Source organism: Salvelinus alpinus, chromosome 9, assembly GCF_045679555.1.
Source record: "Salvelinus alpinus chromosome 9, SLU_Salpinus.1, whole genome shotgun sequence".
Taxonomy (NCBI): domain Eukaryota; kingdom Metazoa; phylum Chordata; class Actinopteri; order Salmoniformes; family Salmonidae; genus Salvelinus; species Salvelinus alpinus.
Genome location: NC_092094.1, coordinates 37110807 through 37125132, shown reverse-complemented (window position 1 = coordinate 37125132; position 14326 = coordinate 37110807). Strand labels below are relative to the sequence as shown.

Here is a 14326-nt window from a genome sequence, read left to right as displayed (position 1 = left end):
AGCAACTCCTGATGTCTTCCAATGGTGGCTCCCTGCAGGGAGACAGCTTGGCGGAGCTGGTCCAAATCTGCTGCGTCTGTCATGGCCAGTTCGTACTATCAAGGCACAAGGCAAGGAAATCATGTTCTGATGCTGATTGGCTTATTTTTAGGCAGTTATGAAACAAGTGTTCTTTCCTTCTCAGGAAGGCCAAGTCTGAATATTTTATGTCTGTTACCACTGATAACCTGAATGACCCTAGAATTTTTTTTACCGTCATGTGTTTTGAAGGACTCATTTGCTGTATATGACAAAACTGAAATGCTGAATTGTTTCAATGAGCACTTTGTATCATCTGGTAGGCTGTTTGATTCAATGTCCTATGTCTCTGTGCAACCCTGTGTGGATGAACCAGTGAGAGCTGGTCAAACTTTTAGCTTTTTGCCATTCTCGGTGCAGTTGGTACATAAAGCCCTGAAATCTTTAGATCAGAGAAAGCCTGCATGTAACGACCTGGGTGTCGGGGGGGGTGAAATCAGACGCAGGAACAGCAGAGCTTCAATACGTTGATTCTTTAATGCCCAACTGGCAAACAAAATGTCCAACACGGACTTACTGGGTGTCATAAACAACTGTCCAAAAACACGGGAGACAAACCCAGTCCACAATACATAAACCACTCCCGAAATCCAAAGCTACAAATGAACAATCCCGCACAAAGAAGCGTACGGGCTGGCTGACTAATAAAGCCACACTAATTACCAATTACCTAAACACAGGTGATACAAATAAACACATAAGGAGGGGGAGGAAAAAGAGTCAGTGGCAGCTAGTAGGCCGGTGACGACGACCGCCGAGCGCCACCCGAACGGGAAGGAGAGCCTGCCTCGGTTGAAGTCGTGACACTGCAGGTCCTGATCTTTTGGATCCCTGCTTTTTAAATCTGTCAGCTGACTTCATAGCTGAACCACTTACATATCTGTTCAATCTAACCCTGGAAGGTAATGAAATTCCAAAGATCTGGAAATCAGCATTTGTCCTACCACTTTCAAAGGGGGATTCAACTCTTTTAAATAATTATAGGCCAATCTCAAAGCTGTCACCCCTAGTGAAAATACTTGAAACCCTTGTGAGTGAACAGCTAAAAGAGTTTTTATTTACTAACTCTATTTTATCAATGTACCAATCGGGCTTCAGGAAGAAGCATAGCACAATTACAGCAGCCATGAAGGTTTTAAATGATATCACTGAAGCCCTTGACAAAAAACAGCACTGTGTCTCACCTTTTATTGATCTCTCTAAGGCTTTTGATACAGTTCATCATGCTATACTAAGGCAGAGATTGTTGAGTGTAGGTCTTTCAGAGCATGCAGTTGCATGGTTTGGTTTGGTTTGCAGTTGCATGGTTTGCTAACTATCTGTCTGATAGAACTCAGTGCACTCAGAACTCAGTGCACCAGTCTCAACGTCAACAGTGAAGAAGCGACTCCGGGATACTGGCCTTCTAGGCAGAGTTGCAAAGAAAAAGCCATATCTCAGACTGGCCAATAAAAATAAAAGATTAAGATGGGCAAAAGAACACAGAAGACACTGGACAGAGGAACTCTACCTAGAAGGCCAGCATCCCGGAGTCGCCTCTTCACTGTTGACGTTGAGACTGGTGTTTTGCGGGTACTATTTAATGAAGCTGCCAGTTGAGGACTTGTGAGGCGTCTGTTTCTCAAACTAGACACTCTAATGTACTTGTCCTCTTGCTCAGTTGTGCACCGGGGCCTCCCACTCCTCTTTCTATTCTGGTTAGAGACAGTTTGCTCTGTTCTGTGAATGGAGTAGTACCCAGTGTAACAGTATAACTTTAGTCCGTCCCCTCGCCCCGACCCAGGCGCGAACCAGGTACCCTCTGCACACATCAACAACAGTCACCCACGAAGCATCGTTACCCATCGCTCCACAAAAGCTTGCAGAGCAAGGGGAACCACTACTTCAAGGTCTCAAAGCGAGTGACGCAACCGATTGAAACGCTATTAGCGCGCACCACCGCTAACTAGCTAGCCATTTCACATCCGTTGTACACAGCGTTGTACGAGGAGTAGGGGTGTCGATAAATCAACATAAAAAAAAATGTAAAAAATAATAATAAAGCAAATGGGTCAATCTGCGTCACCTCTTTATGTTTCCATCATCTGTCTTTCACCCATCCCCACTGGGCACACACTCGTTGAATCAACGTTGTTTCCACGTCATTTCAATGACATTATGTTGAATCAACGTGGAATAGATGTTGAATTGACCGTTGGGTCCTTCCATATTTTCCTCTGTTTTTCTTTTCATTCTGCCACTGATCTGCTGTGATAGAGTGATGCCCATCACAGGGACAGTTGCAGGAAAACACTCACATCTATTTCCATTATGCTCAACTTTAGGATGGCTCATCATTTTGCCCATTAGTTTAACCGTTCTTATATAGTCATAACGAGTGCTATCTTTTGGATAAGTCCGACAAAGTAAAGTGACAAGTTATTGTATGAACAAATTATATGATAAATGCTGTTGGCACATTTTGTTTTGTGTCCCGAATAATGACAAGCTGTTTTTAGAGGATTACAAATGATCAATGAGAGTCTTGCAGTCAGTTTACTGAGTTAAGAAATTGAATCAGAATGAAAAATGAAACTACAGATTACAGACTCGCCTTTAGGAAGACAAAACATTATTCAGTCATACTAAGAGATTTTTTCACAGAACTCAGAAGTCTAAGTCTATTGGTCCCAGAGACTGGACCATTGGCCTGGAACATCACCATGGGATACCATTCCCTTCCCAGTCCAGAAGGCTGCCATTGTGCTTCTCTGTGAGGGTTGACATCACATGCAGAATGCCTTTGGCACTGTCCTCAGTCTTCACCGGTGCCTGTCGAACAGAAAGCCATCACAGACAAACAGTTTTAGATCTCTGCCATTCTGCTATGACTCTAGTCCTACCTTATTCTACACTTATAAACAAATATGTAATTATCATAATGAGTTTTGCTACTTCAGAGCAATGTGCAGTGCATTGTGTAGAATGCCGTTGTGGACTTTTAAGCTTAATAGTTTTATTTTACAGATACATGCAAAAGCACTCTTGATATAATTAATGAAAACCAATATTTTTATCCCCCCCCCGTTACTCACATGTGGTCCTCCCATGTCAGTTTTCACCCAGCCAGGGTGAATGGCCATGACCAGAATCCCATCCCTCTGGAAGTCCTCTGCCAGGCAACATGTCAGCATGTTCAGTGCTGCCTAGTGGAGAATAGGACAACAGAAATCATTTTATCCACATCTTCGTTATTCAGCATGGAATCAATAGAAACTGTTCCACTATCAGCCAGAAGAGTGTTAAGGATCACATTAGAAGTAGGCCTACTGATGGTAGCATACCTTGCTGGCCCTGTAAGGATACATAGGGGCCATGGTGAAAGTCTCAGGACACTTCTCAACCGAGGACAGCAGAGTGGAGATGTTGATGATGGCTGCCCTGCTACAGGACATCCCTGTTGTCACAGGACCTGATTGGTCAGCTGCCTTCTGCAGGTATGACCTGAACTCCTGCAAGAAAGGACAGATGAAGAAGTAATTTTCTTAATCTCAGTGTCAATACATCAAAGATCTGGATCTTGTAACTTTTTCATACACCTTTGCCCTTTAGGAATTGATCCCCCAAATAATGTGTAGCATGTATTCATTGAGAGATTTATAGAGAGCAGATAACTCAAAGTACAACATAACAACATTCCTGAGAAGGGAATAAGTAAACAATGAAACAGTAAGACAAAAGCCCAGTCTTTTGAAGTACTTCATGTAATAGTGCATGTACATTATCGACCTTAGCGATGAGCATGTGTCCCACTGCGTTGGTGACAAACAAATCCACCATCTCCTTCTTTCCTGTCACTGCCAGTGTTCCGTGGTTATTCCCGTTGTTCATTTAATGGCAGCGTTGTTAATGATCAGATTCAGGCTGCCGTCAATCAGTTTATCACCGACTGCCCTGGAGGCCTCGGATATACTGACTGGGTCTGCAACGTCTGTCAACACAACATTTTTGAAATGTAGAAGTTTAGGAAGGAAGTATAGCTCACTCAGCTCTTGTTGTCACCCTATAAGAAATACATTTTTTGCACAAAGTTGTCTCTTGTGTTATCTCTGTGTGTAAGGGAGTGCGTAACTGGCGGCAGGGAAGTCAGGCGCAGGAGAGCAAAACTGGGTAATCAACTGGGCAGTTTTATTCATAAAACCACCGGAAACCAGAACAACAAACAAATGGGTACAAAACCCGTCGCGCACCAGAGAAAACGTGCACATGCACTTACAATAAACAATTCCGCACAAAGACATGGGGGGAACAGAGGGTTAAATACACAACATGTAAGAGGGAAATGAGACCAGGTGTGTGGGAAGACAAGACAAAACAAAAGGAAAATGAAAAGTGGATCGATGGTGGGTAGAAGACCGGCGACGCCGACCGCCGAGCACCCCCGAACAAGGAGAGGAACCGACTTCGGCGGAAGTCGTGACACTGTGTATTTTTATGGCAGGTCACAATATGCAAAATATAAGCCTCAACATGGGACATTTGGGCTATTGGACTTTTTCTTTTACAACATGTTCATGGCAATTGCAATAGAGGTCAAATTCGTTTTTGTGTTTTTATAAAGCCAAAGTAGCAGAAACCCTTACCCAATCTCAGAATAGTGAGCAGTTGGGGATGCCTCTGCGCCAGCTCCTTCAGTGCCTTGAAGCAGGAGCAAATGTGTTGGGTCAGGGCAGGCTAAATTCTAGGATCCTGATTCACTCCGACAATTTCCAGAGAGAATTAAGTGGATATACAAAGTCACGTGCTAATGAATCTTTCCAATTCAAATACACAACAAATGTACAGTACTTAATAATGAGAGAATCTACGTATTATATTTAACTCAAATAGCTTGCTACATAAAACAGAAACTATGCTCAGTTTTCTATTGTTGCCAACCTCTACATACTCTATGCCACGCATTAGGCTGCTCTGGAGCTCTCTGCTACTTTGCTACTTTCTGTAAACTGGCCTTAGAGGCTGTGGACTACCTGAGCTCCATATAGATCTCGACACCCGGCAAAGATCTGGGCTGGAGCACTGGTGGACTCTGCCAGCTGACGGACTAGCTCTAGACTGATTCCCCGGTTAGACCCTGTCACCAGAACACTGCCTCCTATCCTAGCCGCCATAGTCGCTGTCTGCCTATTGAATGAACTTATCCCACACTGACACTGTCCTTATGATTATGTGTAATGTATGTGCGGGGGGAACAGTATTTAGAGTTCATAGTTCATCTTCACCTATGTTAATGTTTAATCTGTATGGGCTGCACCTTAGTACCAGCGTCATCCCATTTCACAAATAATGCCCTGCACACTCATTATTCAGCAAGCATTTGGACAACAGACTCCTTAGGGCAAGACCAGTAGGAAACGAAAGACGGACAATTACCAGGAAAACCGTAGTTGTGAAATACATACAATATTTATTTTATACTGAACAAAAATAGAAACACAAAATGTGTTGGTCCCATGTTTCATAAGCTGAAACAAAAGATCCCAGAAATGTTCCAAAGATGTTCCATACGCACAAAAATGTTCCATCTCAAATTGTGTGCAAAAATGTGTTTACATCCCTGTTAGTGAGCATTTCTCCTTTGCCAAGATAATCCATCCACCTGACAGGTGTGGCATATCAAGAAGCTGATTAAACAGCATGATCATGACACAGGTGCACCTTGTGCTGGGGACAATAAAAGGCCACTCTAAAATGTGCCGTTTTGTCACACAACACAATGCCACAGATGTCTGAAGTTTTGAGGGAGCCTGCAATTGGCATGCTGACTGCAGGAATGTCCACCAGATTTGTTGCCAGATAATTTAATGTTTCTTTCTCTAGCATAAGCCGCCTCCAACGTCATTTTAGAGAATTTGGCAGTAAGTCCAACCGGCCTCACAACAGCAGACCTTGTGTAACCACTCCAGCCCAGGACCTCCACATCCAGCTTTTTCACCTGCGGGATCGTCTGAGACCAGCCACCCAAACAGCTGATGAAACCGATGACTGTTTCTGTCTGTAATAAAGCCCTTTGGTGGGTAAAAACTCATTCTGATTGGCTGGGCCTGGCTCCCAAGTGGGTGGGCCTATGCCCTTCCAGGCCCACCCATGGCTGTGCTCCTGCCCAGTCGTGTGAAATCCATAGATTAGGACCTAACACTTTTTTTTATTGACTGATTTCCTTATATGAACTGTAACTCAGTAAAATTGTTGAAATTGTTGCATGTTGTGTTTCTATTTTTGTTCATTGCATTATCTCCACAAAGTGTTGTGAGTTACCCATAGTTCAGAGCAAAGGCATACTATAGGTATGCTACCACTTGCAACATAATTTACAGTATATCTCTAATACATTGTATATGTGGTGGATAGGAAATGTGGTAGACTTATTATTATTATTAAAAGTAATCTGAAATCTACATTATTTCATTCTTCAATCACCCACTATTTAAACGTTCAATTATATAAATATTTAAATGATGAACATTGCGATATACAGTAAATAAATGGATCTGAAATTGCATCTATTTTGACCAGTGGCTCTGGGACATTAAACATAGCAGAACTATGGGTAGCATGACACCTGACGAATACAATTGGTAAGAAGACGGGCCAGTAATATCTGCAAGACATGTTGTATTCGTAATTAGATACCTTTTCCCTTTCACAATCTCTCTCTCTCTGTGAGGGATAGTGAGTGCTGATATCAGATAAGAAACTTTCGCATGACCTCATAACTTTATTGAAAAAAACAAGGCCATTGTAAACACACACACACACACGCATACACACACATACACACACGCGTGCACACCAAGGTTATTCAAGTTTTGTGATTTAAAATGATGTTTAATTTGTATCAGTTTTTAATTTTTTTTTATTTTAAATTCAGTTTAGCTTCAGTTTGTTTTCAGACTTGATTCACAATTTTTTATTTAGTTTCGGTTTGATAAAAAAACATTCAATTTCATTTTATATTATTTAGTTTCAGTTTTAGTGTTTGGGACAGAAAGTAGCCTATGCATGGGAGGCTAGGAGCTATTTATGTGTTGTATACCTGTAGTTTCTTTGGGGGTGTAGTCCCTTCTTGACACTGGGGGGCAGTAAAACATAAGGTAATGGGCCAGGACCATAGACTTGGCTAGAAATAACATCTCTGTATATGTGTCATGATGGTGTCTGTGAGAGGATGGGCAGCGCCATTAAGGCCATCTCCATCTTGAAATAGTAAATGTTATTTTTCACAAGTAAAATTCATTGGCTGATCCCTTTTGTCACGACTCCAACCGGGTCATCATGTCATGCCAACCAGGTCATCAGGAGGGATTAGCCAATGAAGTTGGAAGTCCCGCCCAGTTGACTAAATCAAAATGGTGAAAGTCCTCAATGGCGCTGCCCATGCTATTACAGGCTTTTGTCCAATAGAGAACTCCATACAACTGGCCAGGACATGGTTAGGTTTACATTATAAATTAATCCTTATGTGACTTGGATTTAAAGAATAAGCACCTAGACTGGTGCAAGATATATGGTGGAAGAAAACTCTCTTGCCCATGTTTACCCCAATCCAATGCTTTTTCTTTGACTTTAGTAGTACATGTAAGAAGAACCAAGTACCTTTACCTTTATCTGACAGAAAGAGAGAGAGAAAAATCATGGCACATTTGACATGTTATGTAATATTAAACATGTATCACTGACTAACCCCTTCAAACAGGGTTAATAAAAACAGCTGCAACAACAGCAAAAACATAAGCAATACAAAATGTCTTCACAAAACTATCAGTTCACAGCCAGCTCATTTGCGTGTGTGTATGTGTGTGCACGTGCGCCAAGGTTATTATAGTAAACAAAAACTGAAACTAAAATAAAAACAACAATTTGAAAAACTATTTTGTAAACTGAAATAAAAATAAAAACATTTGAAAAGCTAAAACTATACTGAAACTATTATCTTTGACTGCTAAACTAACTAAAATAAAAACCAAATAAATGTGTTTTTGTTTTTTTCTTCTAAACTTTGGGGAAAAAATAAAATGGGGTTTTCAAGCTTCTGAATCTGGCGGGTATATGCTGGCAGTAGATGCCGATGTTTCAAATAGGCTTATCTTGTGCATCCCTATCACTAGCGATCACTAGCTAACAGGGAAGAAATCTAAGGGTGAGCATGAAGCCTAACTGGGCCAAGCTAGAACAGCTTGTGAAGTTGCTGGAGCCATTCGCGATCCACACCAACCAACTTCAAACTGATAGCCAGTCGCTGTCTGATGTGGTGCCGTGCCTTCTCAACCTTGAGGCAGACTTGCAGTCAACTACTGTTGCAAAACAGTTGACACAGGTCCTCCTGAAGTCACTGCGTGAGTACTTCGCATGCATACTGACTCCTCAGGCAGCCAACTTTGATCTAACCCCTGCGCAGCTTACCTGATGGACCCAAGTGGGTCTCTGGCACATCGTTCAACAGAAATGGAGCCACTGATGAGGGAGGCAAGTCTTTTGTACTTCAGCAAATCAGAAAGTACACTTGTGGAGCAGCAGGACCCCAGGAAGATGCCAGCACGATGAATCCAGCAAGCATCTTGACCACAGTACTTCAGAAATATAGCTTTCTCGCATCGAAGATTGTGTCTGAGGTCACTGTCTAGCCGGAAGGTCAACAATAAGGAGGCCTGCGTCTTGTGATCATAGGGTCCGTGTATTTATGTACTGCTGGACCAAATCGGAGAGATAGATAGGAGCAAGCCCATGTAATGCTTTGTAAGTTAGCAGGTAAACCTTGAAACCAACCCTAGCCTTAACAGGAAGACAGTGTAGAGAGGCTAGCACTGAAGCAATATGATCACATTTTTTGGTTCTAGTCAAGATTCTAGCAGCCGTGTTCTATATCTATCCTACCCTGCCTTTCTAAGGTCTTCGAAAGCCAAGTCAACAAACAGATTACCGACCATTTCGAATCCCACCATACCTTCTCCGCTATGCAATCTGGTTTCAGAGCTGGTCATGGGTGCACCTCAGCCACGCTCAAGGTCATAAACGATATCTTAACCGCCATCGATAGGAAACAATACTGTGCAGCCGTATTCATTGACCTGGCCAAGGCTTTTGACTCTGTCAATCACCACATCCTCATCGGCAGACTCGACAGCCTTGGTTTCTCTAATGATTGCCTCGCCTGGTTCACCAACTACTTCTCTGATCGAGTTCAGTGTGTCAAATCGGAGGGTCTGTTGTCCGGGCCTCTGGCAGTCTCCATGGGGGTGCCACAGGGTTCAATTCTTGGACCGACTCTCTTCTCTGTATACATCAATGATGTCGCTCTTGCTGCTGGTGATTCTCTGATCCACCTCTACGCAGACGACACTATTCTGTATACTTCTGGCCCTTCTTTTGACACTGTGTTAACAACCCTCCAGGCGAGCTTCAATTCCATACAACTCTCCTTCCGTGGCCTCCAATTGCTCTTAAATACAAGTAAAACTAAATGCATGCTCTTCAACCGATCGCTGCCTGCACCTGCCCGCCTGTCCAACATCACTACTCTGGACGGCTCTGACTTAGAATATGTGGACAACTACAAATACCTAGGTGTCTGGTTAGACTGTAAACTCTCCTTCCAGACTCACATCAAACATCTCCAATCCAAAGTTAAATCTAGAATTGGCTTCCTATTCCGCAACAAAGCATCCTTCACTCATGCTGCCAAACATACCCTTGTAAAACTGACCATCCTACCAATCCTCGACTTCGGTGATGTCATTTACAAAATAGCCTCCAAAACCCTACTCAATAAATTGGATGCAGTCTATCACAGTGCCATCCGTTTTGTCACCAAAGCCCCATATACTACCCACCACTGCGACCTGTACACTCTCGTTGGCTGGCCCTCGCTTCATACTCGTCGCCAAACCCACTGGTTCCAGGTCATCTACAAGACCCTGCTAGGTAAAGTCCCCCCTTATCTCAGCTCGCTGGTCACCATAGCAACACCTACCTGTAGCACGCGCTCCAGCAGGTATATCTCTCTGGTCACCCCCAAAACCAATTCTTCCTTTGGCCGCCTCTCCTTCCAGTTCTCTGCTGCCAATGACTGGAACGAACTACAAAAATCTCTGAAACTGGAAACACTTATCTCCCTCACTAGCTTTAAGCACCAGCTGTCAGAGCAGCTCATAGATTACTGCACCTGTACATAGCCCATCTATAATTTAGCCCAAACAACTACCTCTTTACCTACTGTATTTATTTATTTATTTTGCTCCTTTGCACCCCATTATTTCTGTCTCTACTTTGCGCTTTCTTCCACTGCAAACCAACCATTCCAGTGTTTTTTAGTTTTTATTTTACTTGCTGTGTTGTATTTACTTCGCCACCATGGCCTTTTTATATTTTTATTTATTTATACATATATTTGTTTGCCTTCACCTCCCTTATCTCACCTCACTTGCTCACATTGTATATAGACTTATTTTTTTTCACTGTATCATTGACTATATGTTTGTTTTACTCCATGTGTAACTATGTGTTGTTGTATGTGTCGAACTGCTTTGCTTTATCTTGGCCAGGTCGCAATTGTAAATGAGAACGTGTTCTCAATTTGCCTACCTGGTTAAATAAAGGTTAAATAAAATAAATAAAAAACTAACTGAAGCTCTTAGACCATGTCTCAGGACTACCTGACCTGATGACTCCTTGCTGTCCCCAGTCCACCTGGTCGTGCTGCTGCTCCAGTTTCAAACTTTTCTGCCTGCAGCTATGGAACCCTGACCAGTTCACCGGATGTGCTACTTTGTCCCGGAACTGCTGTTTTCGTCTCTCTCCCTACCGCACCTGCTGTCTAACTGAATGCTCGGCTATGAAAAGCCAACTGACATTTAACCTGAGGTGCTGACCCTCTACAACCACTGTGATTATTATTATTTGACCCTGCTGGTCATCTATGAACATTTGAACATCTTGGCCATGTACTGTTATAATCTCCACCCGGCATAGCCAGAAGAGGACTGGCCACCCCTCAGAGCCTGGTTCCTCTCTAGGTTTCTTCCTAGGTTCCTGCCTTTCTAGGGATTTTTTCCTAGCCACCGTGCTTCATCATCTGCATTGCTTGCTGTTTAGGGTTTCAGGCTGGGTTTCTGTATAGCACTTTGTGACATTGGCTGATGTAAAAAGGGCTTTATAAATACATTTGATTGATTGAACTGGAGAACAAAGAGCAGCTCTTTCAGTCATGTAACCATGGTGACCAGGTGACATTTCACATTCCAGTTACAGCACTCAAATTTCAAGAATAAGACTTGTTTTCACCATTCATGTTTGCCACTTTTTAAAGTCGATGGTCAAGGAAATATGTCAGTGCAAATGAAGAATATCTGTAAGTTCTGTGACAGAATGGAGCATACAGTGGGTCATCCCGGGAGAAGATTTAAGTTATGTCAATTCATCTTGAATCCTCACACAGTCAATCACATTGAAAAGTTAGAGATTTATGGATGAGTAAAAAAAATAACAAAGAAGCAATTAGATAAGCTAACTACTTTTTATCTTCAAGGGACACAAACTGCTGAATAAGCTTATGTATGATGTGGCATGCTTGGCATTTCAACCAGACAAAAAACATTACAAGAAGGAGTTACAAGCCTGTATTTCTCCTTTGGGCAACCTGACTGATTTTAGGCCATCCATAAGTAGTTTTCCCTCACTACTGTCTCTATGCCCTAGTTTGCCTCCTACAAAGTATATTAGAGTCGCCCATCACTGTCAAACATTACTCACAGAGTTAAGTCTCTTTTTATTTTGATGCTTGACTTGAAACATCTGAATCCTCCAGTAAAAGACATGTGGGACCTCAACAGCAACTTGCCTTGCACTCGATACAGTGATATACCATACAGGAATCCTTTGAGTGAAGCCCAGAGGAATGCTAGGTAGGTAGCCAGGCTGCTCTGAGTCAGCAGGTCGGCCTGGTAACCTGCTGAGAGGTGTGGAAGTCAGAGAGCTGAGGGAATGCAGGGCCCAGAGCGGACAGGCTGGTCTGACAACATTACTCCCCCCCCTTCTAGACCACGTGTCAAACTCATTCCACAGAAGGACAAGTTTCTATGAGTTTTCACTCCTGCCTTGGACTTGATTGATGAATTAAGGTCACAAATTAGTAAGTAACGCCAGGTCTTAATTGAAAGGAAAAAACAAAAACCCGTAGACACTCGGCCCGCCGTGGAATGAGTTTGACACCTCTGTTCTAGAGCATTCCACATGACTTCCTTTAGAACTCTGAGCCCTGTACAGGATCCACCTGCATCATCCACCTTGCGTCTTTTTACTGAGGGATGGCTTGGCTATGTCTATTTAGAGTACCAATATACACTTTCATTCAATGAAAAACATTTTTTTCTCATGAATCATTTGCTGCTTGCTGTGCCACACTATCATTGGTGTCTCTCTGAAATCCTTTAACCCTGACAAGTCTTCAGCACTATTGGTACAAGTATTCTAAACTCACTTTTGCTCAGGTAGTGGTGGTGGTAATAATATGCTCCGATAAGTTACAGGAAAGGTACAGCATATTCAAATACTGTTCCCTATAAAATCTTATCAGAGAAAAGGTGTGGAGACAACTTTGCCAATTAAGTAAGTTAATAATCTAATTTATAAATATTATCTTTGAGGAGGATGTGAAAATGTGAATAACCAGAGAGGTGGCAGTGAACAGGTAGAAACCACAACAGTGCGTGAGTGGCAGCTGTTGAATACAGCAACAGGAATCACAACGTTGAGACTGAGAACCGCCCTCCATTGTCTGTTTGGCAGCAGGATATGAATAGAGGCATCTCAAAGAAACATCTCTTGAATGTCATCACCTGTCCCATCCACCAGTCTACCAGCTATCACAGGGCTCTAGGTTTTTGTTAGTGCTCGTGCTTCTGATAGATATGCTCCTCGAAACTCTCTGTAGCATTTGCCCAGTAGTTTACTGTAGTTTCTTCAAATTAGAGATGTCAGACATCACACGTAAACTAATATCATATCACTTTGTTTTGGAAGAATTTTGCATTTCAGGATACCAGTTAATTTCAGTCACTAAAGAGTGAATAACATCCCTGTTAGATGAGAATGTTTTTCCATGGCAATCACCAGAAGGACAGGGAGACAGGCGTGGGAGTATTATATATCTTATCAACATTACTGCTCAGCAGCCTGACATGGCTGACTCACATAGCTCACATACTTAGACAACAACCAGAGGAAAGTCTGATGGAAGTTGTCCTGGAAACAGATCCAATGACTCTCTCAAGGGTGTGGCTATGAAGGTGAAACTGCAAACATATAGAGTTTCTCTGACATGCACCCTTTCCTCTTGGGTGATGGAGGCTTTTCATGAGGAGAATCTGTTTCTCTGCAGCCTGTACCACATTAAATACAATATTTGTGTTCAGGTGGGTAGGTAGGCTTGCATGCATTTACAGGAAGCTTCCTCTGAGAAAAGCTCAGGAAATTGCTTGCCAGCGGTGTGAAGATCAAAGCACTGGCGGGCGTTGAGCAGCATCCACTGAGGTTGCAGGATTATTGTTTCTCTTCACTCCTGCATTCCTGCTCTCTCTATCATCTGAGACACTGTGGGACCAGTGGAGGGAGTGAAGCGGGGCAGAGCTCCACGCTACTGCATATGAGTGTGCTTCTACAGATTTGGTCGGGTGAATCACATTGATGGTTACCCTGTCAGCTTTTAGTCAGGATGTTGTCATTGTCCCAGTCTGAACAGGTGGAACTGTGAATGAAGAGACAGATGGTAGAAAATACAGGGGTGAAACAGAGAAGGTTCAATCACAAACATCTCCTTAATTAATTATTGCATTAGCTATGCACAAAATGAACAATCTAATCCTTAGTATCCTAATCTGTAAAGCTTTGCGGGATTTACATAATTTAGTAGAGGCCATGCCATACCAAACCCATGTTCCTTCGTCAGAGACACACACAGAGTGGTACTGATTACACTAGGTCATGGTACTACATCTTATTGAGTAGAGGATAAAGCTGGAGTGTCAGTGCTCAGACTGAGAGAGAGAGAGAGAGAGAGAGAGAGAGAGAGAGAGAGAGAGAGAGAGAGAGAGAGAGAGAGAGAGAGAGAGAGAGAGAGAGAGAGAGAGAGAGAGAGAGCATTGGAACATTCAATGCCTGAAGTACTTCTGCTCTTGATCTTAAGAGCAGGATCCCATATTTTATTAGAGATATA

General features: G+C 42.7%; 1 pseudogene; it reads right to left on the bottom strand.

The window, feature by feature from the left end:
* Window positions 1–522: 522 nt before the first annotated feature.
* LOC139584766 (C-signal-like) lies at window positions 523–5255 on the bottom strand (annotated as a pseudogene).
* Between the last annotated feature and the right edge of the window lie 9071 nt (window positions 5256–14326).